The sequence below is a fragment of the Trichomycterus rosablanca genome, chromosome 4 (genome assembly GCF_030014385.1).
Source record: "Trichomycterus rosablanca isolate fTriRos1 chromosome 4, fTriRos1.hap1, whole genome shotgun sequence".
Lineage (NCBI taxonomy): Eukaryota > Metazoa > Chordata > Actinopteri > Siluriformes > Trichomycteridae > Trichomycterus > Trichomycterus rosablanca.
Window position 1 is genome coordinate 14,901,778 of NC_085991.1, and position 12,793 is coordinate 14,914,570.

Below are 12,793 nucleotides of genomic sequence, written 5' to 3' on the forward strand. Positions count from 1 at the left end.
GAAATATTTTTAAAAAAGAGTTTACAAAAAGTATCAATATAAATTTGTATGTACACTGCCTTCTAAACGAAACAAAGTATAATTTACATAACATTACAAATAAACAAAATACTAAGAGATGAGTTACAAGAATTACTAAAATAATTTAAACAGCAGATATTAACTGTGTATTCAAATGTATTCTTTACAATAAGTCAATGTTTTTCATAATACAATTTCACAAACATAAGCTGATTAAAATTGCTCTTTATAGCAGCAAAGTAAACAATCAGAAAAAAGGAACAAAACTACTTATTATTACTTGTGTTAATCACTACAGGCTCAACAATAACACAACATGAGCCATGACATGATTATACTGCAATAATATTATTGCAATAATCATTCATTTATCGTGATTTATTACTTATGGTTACAAGTTATTCCTCCAAAACGCATCTAATAAATCACCACACTTTTATAGTCTTCCTTACCTTTAAACTTTTAGCACATTGTGTTCTCCACAAAGTTATTTTCCTGTCCCTAACACCACGTTTACCAGGCTGAAGTGACCCTCACCTGTGGAGCCGCTTGTACATAAACAGTTTCAAACCAGTTCAGAAGCTCAAACTCACTTCACTGACATTTGAAAAAACACTTATTTTAAGTTTAATCTTTTTTCAAGTCTAAATTAATCTTCGTTGTTTTTCCCTCTTACAGAAAGCAGCACTCATGTTTACTCTGTGAGGCTTCGTCCCAAATCACTTCCCCTTCCCTATGTAGTGCACTTCGTAGGACATGGCATATTAGCGCTTCCACCCCAGACAGTGTAGTGCACTATATAGGGAACACGGAGTGATTTGAGACACTACATACGGACCTACTGTAATGAGCAGATCTATTACCTAATAAATTACATTATCCAAGAATCCAGTGTTACCACTCGCAATTTTCATTTAAAAGCATCTTCTATTGTCCAGCTACACTTGATTATCAAACCTGAAAACAATTAAGAAAAAAAAATGCTGACTTTAAAGTTAAGCTAGCTAGCTAAGTTAATTAGGTCAATGCTAACACAAATAAACCTAGATAAGACTCTGAACAAGCACAATACTGGCTCACAAAACTCAACATCCAAACAGAAAATATAAGTTATTAGCTCACCTGTAAGTGCTGCGGTGGAAATATCATCCAGGGTTTCTCCATTTCAGTTGTTTATGGTTAGCAGAGTGCCTAAAACTTCTTTCCCCGTGCTAAAATCGTAACAGTAACGTACGGTCTCAAGTGGCTTATTGCTTTTATAAAACGGCGGTCAACATAAAATATAATAAATACAACAATGTTTAATTCATAAATGTATTTATTGTGTATAAACTTACAATAAAGCATTCTTCCGCGACGCAAAATAGTTCGATTAACAGTGTTGCTAGACAACATGAGGGCGCAACTTTTCAGTGGCGTATTAATATGGAATGATGTGAGGTGGTCATAGGTGTGAGTTTATCGGGGATTTTACAACGGCTTCGAACGCGGCTCAGCCAATCAGATTTTAGGACCGGAACTATCCGTTTTATAATGCAAAATTTGGTATGATCCAATTTCAATACCAAGTAAATACAGCGCCAGTATCGCTAATATCAATCCGATACTTTTTAATAATTAAGGTAGATGCATCATCAAATTGCTTAATCTGAATTCTCATGAGGTGTATTAATGTAATACATTTTTTGTAAGTAGCTGCTCTCAGTAGGGTTGTAAATAAATTCAGTTGTTTAAAGCTCAGATTTCTTGTTTCTTGTAAGATGTGAGAGGAGCGAGTCTGTACACACATGGGGTGTGTTCGAAAAGCTAGTGTGCTGTCTACATAGGCAGCATTTTACGTCATCCTGTGCGCGCTCCCGAGAAGGAGGCTGTTCGAAATCCTAGATGACTTAAAATCCTCACTTCTGAGGCATCTTATTATTTCAATGTTATTTTGGCTCAAGAACGAGTGAGCATCCGACGCTGCCTTAGTGATCAAGACAATCCCAGCATTCATGGCTGACGGGGCGGAGAAACGAATGGAGTTATTTTCAAATGTAAATAAAATATTACTGATTTTTAACTTGTATAAACTTGTACCGAGTGTTTTTATTTGCAAGTTCGGGCTTGTCAGGAAATTTAACCGTTATCGGTACATGAAGGGAGATGTTATTGACGTTAGCTGTGCTACCTCAGTTTATTGGTTTAATGGCGAGATGCTAAATGCTAAACGCGAAATGCTAAACCCGATGGAATCGCTATCTGAGTAGTGCGTTCGAATAACCTGCACTGTAAAAAGGACACTGTGAAATGTACGGTAACTTGCTGGCAGCAATTAGCCGGTAAGTTGCTGTAATAAATTTTACAGTACACATACTGCAAATTTAATTACAGTAAAATACTGTAATATTTATTACAGTAATAATCACAGTACTGTAGCTCTTATTACAGTAATTTCACATTACTGTAACCTATTACAGCAGTAATCACTTTACTGTAATTGTTATCACAGTAATGCAGTCTTTTAATTACAGCAAATATCAGACTACTTTAAAGGCATTACAGCATTTAACACCAAAATAATATTTGAAAAATAACTACACATTGTAAAAAATTAAGACACTTTGTAACAAAAAATCATTTATTGAATTTAAACATTTTAAAACATGTTTTTAAAAATACATAGATAATTAAATAAATAAATTCATATTTTTGTAAACATTGCTGTTCTGAACAAAACTATAAAAATGTGCAAGTGCTTTGTTTTACATTTGCTAGAATCCACATCTTGGGCTAAAGTTTTCTTTCCTGCACTGTAAAGATAAAACAAGGAATTACTGTTACTGCTGTAGAAATTTATATACAAGACTGGAGACTATGACAGTTTTGTTAATTCCTAACCTCCCATTAGAGATATTACATTAATAAACACATTCTACTATTAAAAATGTGCTGTTTAAAATTCTTACCTGTTTTGGTAATGTTATGCACGCTGGCTCTCTAGTGTATCACTTTTGGCTAGACCATTAGCTAGTTGTTTATCAACTGGCCGATTAGTTATATGTTTAGCGAGCTATCTCGCTTTCTGTCTTAATAGCATTTTAAAAGAGTAGGTGACTATTATCAAGTAATTCTAATTTCTGTACCTGTTACTGATGATATAAAGATGTCTTTCTGTCTGAGTGATAAAAAAAACCCTAATATTTGTGTTAGATATAATGCAAACTGTACTATTACCAAAGACGCATTATTGTTTAAACTGACAGAAAAAGAAAAATCCCGCTTAAACTTACTGTATTGTGATTCACAGCAGAAATATGCTTACTGTAGAATTCGCCCACCACTGAAACTTGACCATGATCCTTTGCAGATCTACAGTAAAATGCTGTGTACAGGTTCTACAGTAAGAATTTTATCATTTTACAGTAGTAATACTGTAAAAACTACAGAAATTTGTTACAGTGTGCCTTATAAGTCACTGACTTATTAGAATCCTCTCTACTAAGTCAGCTGCCTATGTAGACAGTAAGACAGCAAGGCAGCTCCCTAGGTTTTCGAACACACCCACTGTCTCTACTTTCTGATGAAACGGGAGAAACGTGCTGAATGTTGCGGAGAAAAAGTAAAACTAAAGTATCGATCCCATCACACTAGTACTGATCCAATACCAACGTTGGTATCGATAATATCGATATTTGGATCAATCCACCCACCACTAGCGGTGGCTTGTTATCTACTGTACTTGTTAATAGTATATTTGTCATCTACTTGTTAATAGTATCTGTATTTGTAGCTTTAACACTTAAGTCAAATAAACACTGGGTAGAGAGAACAAGGGAGGTTTGAAAGAAAGAGAAGATAAACTGTTGCCTGTTTTGTTTTGTTTTTTTTTACCCAGTTTTTTCATCTGTATGAACCCATAATCAGAATGGCTGTAAAGTTTCAAGTGCATGTGTATAAATAATGTACAAAAGAATATACAGAAATGATATGTCTTTGTTTTTTTGCACTATTGTACTTTATGTATTTGCACTTTTTGTAAAATGTGTTATAAAACAAAAAAAATGCTTCACCTTTCTTAAAATTTGTGTTTTGTGTAATGAGCATTTGGTTAAAAGAAACCCAACAGCAACGAAAATACCAATAGAATTATTGTCAGTCACATAAAAATGTGTCACCAAATTAAGGGAAACATGAGTGGGGATGTTTAGCTTTATAATCTTAAAAAAGAAATATTCAGAACACATTGTATTCTTAAATTAAGTAAAATTGTCTTAAATTTCTTTTTACGTAGTGGAGAGGGTCAATACTTTTCAGTTCTCTAGAAAAAGTTTCTTGTTTCATTGTAAGAAGTCTGTATAATTAGCTAATTTTTCTAATTAAGACAATTGTAGACAAAGTTTCTTCAATCTAGATTATTAATCTTGCACATGCAAATCTAGTCAAGTCAGTTAATCTTAAAATAAAAAAAACAAGATCTATTGTTTATTTTTAAGATTTTCTGCCTTGTCAAGATTTCATTTTTTGCAGTGCGCCAGGTTAGCAATGTACAGTGTCATGAGTTTCAAGTACGCGCGGACCATGCCCCTCCCTCCTCGGCTTGTGTCAAGGTACATTGTACCCCGCGACACCAGTTTTGCCTTGCCACTCCACACGAAATGGAACAAAATCCGTTCTAACCTTCTTCCCACTTGGTATGGAACCGGATACACATGCTAGGTGGACAAGCACTTTACTGCGATCACCCGTCCCATTAGGGTCCAAGACTTCTTTCCATGTCTTGCGGGCTCCACCGGTTCGCCAGATGCTTAGTCCTTGGACCCGGAGGCCATCCTCACAGCGAGCATAGCCCCCTGGAGCAATCTTTCTATCTTTCCATGCTCTGACTCGGTCGAAGGCCATTTCTTGGTCTAAATTTAGCAGAGCTAGCGGGAGATTCCGCTACTGGGCCCATGCCACTACGTCCCGGATCAAGGCCGAGTTTAAAGTGCTTGTCCGACCCGATCTCACACAGGTCTAGTCCGGGTGGATCACTGAACCAATCACCCCTCTGAGCCTTAGCTAGAGAAGCTAAGCTACAATTTTGTAGTCCGTGCCGAGCAGGGTGATGGGCCTCCACTTCCGTTTGTCCCCTTTTTTGTGGACTAGAGTGATCTGGCCCGTCCTTAAAGTTATTGGTAAAAAGCCTCCCTCGATTGCCTCGAGGTAGACTTTTAGGAGTCCCCTTTTTCCCGTTTTTTCATTTTCCCTCCGTTCTACTTTAAAAAAAAGAGAGAAAAAGACTCCCCACCCCGTGTTTCTCCAGGCAAAGGCTGTGCTGCCTCGTCACCCACCCGACGACCCAAAGGGACTCCTGATGCAGGTTTTTTTCATCGCTCTACCTCGAGCCCTCTTCCTTGAGCAACCGGTGGCCTACGGAGGCTCGTGCAACCGGTGAACAAGGCTGGAGTTTCTCTTCATTCACGTACAAATCTTTCGCCTTTTACTAAAGATTTCCGTGGAAAGGAACATTGACAAGTTCAACTGATTTTTTGAAGGCTTTGTCTTTGCAAAGCTGCTCTTTTGCTGGTGGAATGACAGAAGGTGTGTGGGCATGAAGGCGGCCGGTCAGCGCCGTCCGCTAGTCCGGGCCCTCAAAAGGTAGGGCCCGGGGCCTGACGCCTATTTCAGGTTATCGCTTCTCGGCCTTTTGGCTAAGATCAAGTGTAGTATCTGTTCTTACCATGCAGAGAGAAGGCGACAGACGGCCGGCCAGGTTGGCGCGACTACGACATTCTGTACGGAACAAAATCTGCTGGGGGCGACTGAGGAAAGAAGAAGGAGATTCGGATGGGACTGGATCGTACAAGACCTGCTTAGAGCCCGATGTGCAGTTACAGCAGACCAGATTTATTGTCTACAAGACTTCTCGACGGCGGGTTTCTTGGACATTACTTTTGTTTCCTTCAAGGACTGTACGACATTTTTTGACCACTGCTCCAAGAGAATGGAGGACGAGGACCTGAGAGACATACGCTTGGTGCCGCTGTTTGCTATGGAGGAGATACCAGTGACGGTACACATGTACAACCCCTTTGTACCAGATGATGACATCAGGGCTTTCCTCTCCAGGTACTGCAATACCGTGTCACCAGGAGAGAAGGTACGTGGACGTTTTGGTATTTGGAACGGGAAGAGAAGGTTTATGGCAAAGCTAAAGGTGGATCAAACAACCACGGGAGGCTTGGTACATCCCCCAGGTAGTTTCGCAATCGGGCCCCATCGCGGGTTTTTGTACTACCCAGGCCAGCCACAGTACTGCAGAAGGTGTGGAGCTATAGGACACACTAAGTAAACCTGTGAAGGTCAGAGATGCCGCACATGTGGAGGGGAGGACCACAGGACACAAGAATGTGGGGCTCCCAAGACATGCAGCATATGTGGAAGCGAGGAACATCTCTACAGACGATGCCCAGCGCGAGGACGACTCTTTGCAAGTTCAGGAAAGAGAGTGAACACGCGGAGCCGGAAAAGGCGGGAAAAATGCAAGAGAGAAAGAACAAAGAAGCAGAAAGTGTACACCAGACGGGGGAGGAGACGGTAGAGGAGACAGACAGCCGAAAAGAAACCGGAGAAGAAAGCGGAAAAGAGCGGGAACCTAGTAGAACAAAGATAAAAGGAGAAAGAGGACCAGAGAAAGAAACAAATGAATTAGAGGGAAGCCAGGAGAACTTAAGCTCAAGTGAGGAACAGATTTTCTGGACACCAACAGGGTTAGAGGAGGCACTGGAAGGGATAGAAGAGACTCTACAAAGAGAAAGTACGGACTGGGCTATGGCAATGGAGATACAGGAACTGGAACAAGGACAGGAAAGAGGTGAGGAGAAAGAGAGCATGCATGCTAATAGCAAGCAAACCCGACCAAAGGAGGCAACAGAGGAAGGAAGAGAGAAGAAAAGGACAAGATTGGATGTTGAAATAAGCCAAGAAGAGGAGATGAGGACAAGGAGTGAATCTGAAAGCGAGGAGGATCAAGGAGAGGAGGAAATGCTGCTACAGAGAAGGACTAGGGAGAAAATAAAAGGACCAAAATGAGGATATGTAAAAGGGTAAAAAGGAAAACTGAGACATGGAGCGTGAAAGAAGAAACTTTTGATTTATTAATGGGGATGTGGTTGGTATTATGTTTAAACTTCTTCAGTTACAAAACCGACTAAATATGGACTGTGGTTTTAGGGAAGATTATTATTTTAATTAAATTAATCAAATGGAAAGGAAATTGAAAATAGGGACCTTTAATGCGCGAGGACTGAAAAATACAAAGAAAAGAAAAAATGGTTTTCAGTTTTTTAGAAGATTTACGTTTGGATATTTGTTTTATTCAGGAGGCGCACCTGAAGGATTTGGAGGATGTTAAAACGTTCCAAAGGGACTGGCGAGGGGGGAAATCATTGTGGTCCACTCAAGTGGAGTTGGGATTTTGTTTAAGGGATGGGGTATGAAAGTAAAACAAATTATAGGTGGTGAAGTGGGGAGGATGGTTGGAGTGGATTTAAGTTGGGGGGGAGTAAAGTTAAGGGTATTAAATATATATGGACCACAGTACATAAAAGACAAAAGGGTTTTTTATGAAAATGTTAAGTTGTTATGTGCAACAAATAATTTTTTGGTTATGGGGGGGGGGACTTTAATATTAATTTGGCGGGAGGAAGAGATGAAGCAGCAGGAATAATAGAAGATATAATAAAAACACATAAGATAGTGGACATAGGGAAGGAGGTAGGAAGGGGAATGGAAGGACCAACGTGGAGGAATACAAGGGGGGATGAAAGTAGGTTGGATGGGATTTTTGTTAGTAGGGGTATGGAAGTGGTGGCAGGGGAAACAAAAAGCGTAAACTTCTCAGAAGATGACCTGGTGATGGCTGAGGTAAAAGTGGGGGGAAGAAAATATGGGACAGGGTACTGGAAATTAAATGTAAAAATATTAGAGAAAGAGGGGATAGAAGAGGAATTTAGAGTGTTTTGGGAAGGTGTTAGGGGTTTAAAAGGACTATGCGAGGGAATTACAGAGTGGTGGGAGATAGCAAAGTAAAGGATAAAGCAATGGGGACAGTGGAAGAGTAGGGAGAGGATAAAGGAGGAGAAGGGGGATTTCAGGAGAATGTGGGGGGAACTAGCGAAGGAAAAGGAGAAAGAGAACGAAGGGAAGGAGGTGGACAAGGATAGAGTAGAAATAGTACAGGGACAGATAAGGAAGATATATGAGGGAAGAGCAGAGAAGTCTATGTTAATGGCAGGACAGGAGTTTAGTGAGAGAGGGGAAAGAGTAGATACATATTGGATAGGGAAAGCTAGAGAAAGAAGAGAAGAGAGAGGGATAGAGGGAATAAGGGATGTGGAGGGACAGCTAAAAGTACAAAATGAGGAGATGTTGCAGGTAGGGACAGAGTATTATAGAAGATATATTAGGGAGAGGAAAGTAGAGGTAGAAGTAGGAGATGAATTTATAAAAGTACTAGAAAAGGAGGTGCCTAACGATATAAAGCAATAAATAAATAAAAGCATAAGGGAGGAGGAAGTGAAAGAGGCAATAAAAAGCCTGAAAAAGGGTAAGGTACCAGGGATAGATGGGATATCGGGAGAGTTTTATAAGAGGTTTAATGAAGTGATAAGCAGGGATTTAACAGAGGTGTTTAACACAATATTGGAGGAAGGGGAAATGAAGGGAACAATGGCGACAGGGGTAGTGACACCAATTTATAAAAAGGGGGAAAAGGAAATTTTAGACAACTACAGGCCATTATCAATGCTGGGTGTAGACAGCAAAATAATGGCAAAAATACTGGCAAAAAGGTTAAGGAAGGCACTGCCACATGTCATCCACGTGGATCAGACATGTGGAATAGAGGGTAGAAGCACGAGGTGGAACCTACAGCTGATCAGAGATGTGGTGGCGTGGTCAGGAGACCGAAAGCTGCCATTGATGTTGGCGAGCTTAGAACAATCGAAGGCGTTCGACAGGGTGGATAGGGAATTTTTGGATAGGGTAATGGAAAAGATGGGGATGGGAGTAAAACTGATTGGCTGGGTCAAAACAATGTACAGGAGGACGTACAGCAGAGTAAGTTTGAACGGATATCTAGGGAGGAGTTTTGAGACAGCGGGGGGTATATTACAGGGGTGTCCACTATCGCCACTCCACTTTATAATGTATATGGAGCCGCTGGCGGAAAAGATTAGAAAGGACAGGGAGATATTAGGGGTTTTGGTGCCGGGAGCAGGTGGGTATAGAGTGAAGGTGACACAATACACAGACGACATGACAATTTTAGGTAGAACGGATAGGGACATAGAGAAAACATTAGACATAGTGGAAAGATTCGGAGTGGGGTCTGGGGCGAAATTGAATAGGGAAAAATCTAAGTTAAAATATTTTGGGACAGTGAAGGATAGGAAAGATTCAGTGGGAGGGTTGGAGGTAAGCGAAGGGCCAATACAAATTTTAGGGGTAACATTTGAAAACCAGGGAGCAGCAGGGTTGAACTGGGGAGAGAGACTGATAAAGATTAAACAAAAGCTAGGACTATGGACCGGGAGAAAATTGTCATATATAGGGAAGAGCCTGGTAATTAAAGCAGAGGTACTTCCCTTTCTGATGTACCTGGCATACATCTACCCACTACCAGTGAGTGGAAGGAGGTGGGTACAAAGGGAGGTATTTCATTTTATGTGGGGTGGAAAGTACGAGTACGTAGCAAGGGAGATAATGTATAGGAAAATAGAGGAAGGGGGAGAGGGGTTTTAGATGTAGGATTAAAATTGGACTGCATTTATGTGGCAAGCATAATGCAGGAGCTAACACAGGAGGGACAACACCCAGGATGGTATTTTTTGAAATTATTTTTTGCATATCAGGCACGGGGTGTAATGGAGTGGGACAATAAAGGTCCAAGGGCGGAGCAGCTGCCATGGCATTATGGGCAGGCTGTCAAGTGGCTAAAGATAAATAAAGAAGGAATAGATAGACACATATGTACAAGTCACAGAAGATTATATGAGGAAGTCAGGAGTAGGAGGGTAAGAGAGAGCAACAGAAGAATAGAAGCAGGGAAAGTGTGGACAAGAGTACAACCACTGGGGCTGGAAAACAGTTTAAAAGATATAAACTGGCAAATAGTACACAGGAAATTACCGGTAAAAGAAATCATGTACAGACACGGAATCAGTAAGACAAATGTGTGTCCAAGAGAAGGGTGTGGAAGGGAGAAATCTATAATACATGTGTTTTGGGAATGTAAGGTAGCTAGGGAAGTATGGCAGAAGGTAGGAACATGGTTGGATAATATAAGGAAGGGGTTTAGATTAACATGGGAGGTTGTAGACAAAGGGTTAGGAGGAATGGGAAAAGTGAGAAGCAGATTCATGTTGTGGCTAACAATAAGCCTGGTTAAGAGAGGGATATGGGAGGATAGACAGGCGGAGGTGAAGGGAGGGAAGGGAAAGGGAGTGATGGGAATAGTGAAGAAAGTCGAATGGGAAATAAAGACAAGAATGAAAGAAGATGAAATGGACTTGGGGTGGGAAAAAGGGAAGGAAAAGTGGGGAAGATTATGGGACATGTATATGGAAAAGACATGATGATTAAAATGAATGTAAAAGTGGTGGTGGGAAAGAAATGATAATGAATGTTCTATAAATAGTTGTATTGTGTGAAAATGTGTGGAAATAAATTTTTGTAAAAAAAACTAAAAAAATTTGTTCTTATCAGTTTAATATCTGATACGCATCAGATATTAAACTGATAAGAACAGATTTTTTTTTTTTCCTCTACCCGAGGACCATATATTAAATGGATTTTTAGGCCCGGGAGTCGGAAGAGGGGCTTGCTCCGTCCACTCCACGCATCGACCAGGTATTGCATTGCCTCCTGGCACGGTGCACCCTCATAAACGGTCAAACGAAAGAGAAATTGACGAATGCTGGTGACCGGCCCCTGCTGGGCACTGTTGGGATTAGGGGTACGGCGCCTTAGACCTTAGCTTAGCCCAGGCCCGGGGTTCCCTCGGCCCTTTTGCGCTAGGGAGACCCCTTTTTCCCGCTTTTTCATTTTCCCTCCGTTTTACTTTAAAAAAAAGAAAGAGAGAGAAAAAGACATAATTTCCCCCCACCCTGTGTTTCTCCAGGCAAAGGCTGTCCTGCCCAGGGCTTTTGGGAGGCTGAACCACAGAAATTAATTCTTAAAATGAATAAATGCATAAATTAAAGAGGGTCCATGTGCTACATGTTCCTGACATTTAATTATACAGTTAGCATTACTGTATACTTAAAAATACATAATTAACATTCATTTTGTTCAGACAACAGACACACAACTACACCAATAAAAAACAAAACACAAAACTTAATGTAGGATTTATAAAAAGCACTATCAAACAATTTGTCTTAAATAATTTATAATTACTCGTTAATTAATAACAAATAAAATGTAATATCTAAAAAATACTATATTATTACAGTGCTCTGTATGCACAGAATAAGGTTATATTAAGATTAACATTATACAGTCCCCTCCAAAAGTATTGGAACAGTGAGGCCAATCCCTTTATCTTTGCTGTAGACTGAAAACCTTTGGGTTTGACATTAAAAGATAAATATGAGACAAAAGATCAACATTTCAGCTTTAATTTCCAGGTATTTACATCTGGATCTGATACACAGTTCAGAAGATAGCACCTTTTGTCTGAACCCACCCATTTTTCCTGTGAGCAAAAGTATTGGAACAGATCAACTTAAAACAGATTAAAGTGAATAAGACTTAATATTTAGTTGCAAATCCTTTGCTTGCAATAACTGCATCAAGCCTGTGACCCATTGACATCACTAAACTTTTGCATTCTTCTTTTGTGATGTTTTTCCAGGCTTTTACTGCAGCCTCTTTCAGTTTGTGTTTGTTGGTGTTGGGGTTACTCCCTTCAGTCTCCTTTTTAGCAGGTAAAATGCATGCTCTATAGGGTTTAAGTCTGGAGATTGACTAGGCCAGTCCAAAACCTTCCACTTCTTGCCCCTGATGAACTCCTTTGTAGTTTTGGCAGTGTGTTTTGGGTCATTATCTTGCTGCATGATGAAGGATCTCCCAATCAGTTTGGTTGCATCTTTCTTTAAATTAACAGACAAAATGTTTCTGTAGACTTCTGAGTTCATTGTACTGCTGCCATCATGCGTGACATCATCGATGAAGATTAATGAGCCCATCCCAGAAGAAGCCATGCAAGCCCAAGCCATGACATTACCTCCACTGTGTTTTACAGATGAGCTTGTATGTTTGGGATCATGAGCAAATCCTTTCTTTCTCCAAACTTTAGCCTTTCCATCACATTGGTAAAGGTTCATCTTTGTCTCATCAGTCCATAAAACTTTATCTGCACTTCTTGGCAAATTCCAGCCTGGCCTTCCTATTCTTCTTGCTAATTAGTGGTTTGCATCTTCTGGTGAAGCCTCTGTACTTTTGTTCATGAAGTCTTCTGCGAACAGTAGATTGTGATACCTTCACTCCTGCCCTCTGGAGGTTGTTGCTGATGTCACTAACAGTTGTTTTAGGGTCTTTCTTTACAGCACGCACAATGTTTCTGTCATCAACTACTGTTGTTTTCCTGGGTCTACCTGTTCGACATCTGTTACTTAGTACACCAGTGACAACTTTTTTCTTCAGGACATTCCAAACGGTTGTACTGGCTATGGCCAATATTTGTGCAATGGCTCTGATTGATTTTCCATCTTCTCTCAACTTCACAATTGCTTGTTTTTCACCCATA

At 40.0% G+C, this 12,793-nt stretch overlaps 1 non-coding gene and 2 pseudogenes across 1 annotated transcript; all 3 read left to right on the plus strand.

The window, feature by feature from the left end:
- The first annotated feature begins 5,440 nt into the window (after positions 1-5,440).
- LOC134312953 (U5 spliceosomal RNA) lies at positions 5,441-5,556 on the plus strand. The gene has a single exon (XR_010011864.1). It is a non-coding gene; the product is annotated as a U5 spliceosomal RNA (small nuclear RNA).
- A 117-nt stretch (positions 5,557-5,673) lies between these two features.
- LOC134312681 (U2 spliceosomal RNA) lies at positions 5,674-5,777 on the plus strand (annotated as a pseudogene).
- Positions 5,778-10,706: 4,929 nt separating this feature from the next.
- Positions 10,707-10,927, plus strand: LOC134312642 (U2 spliceosomal RNA; annotated as a pseudogene).
- Positions 10,928-12,793: the final 1,866 nt, after the last annotated feature.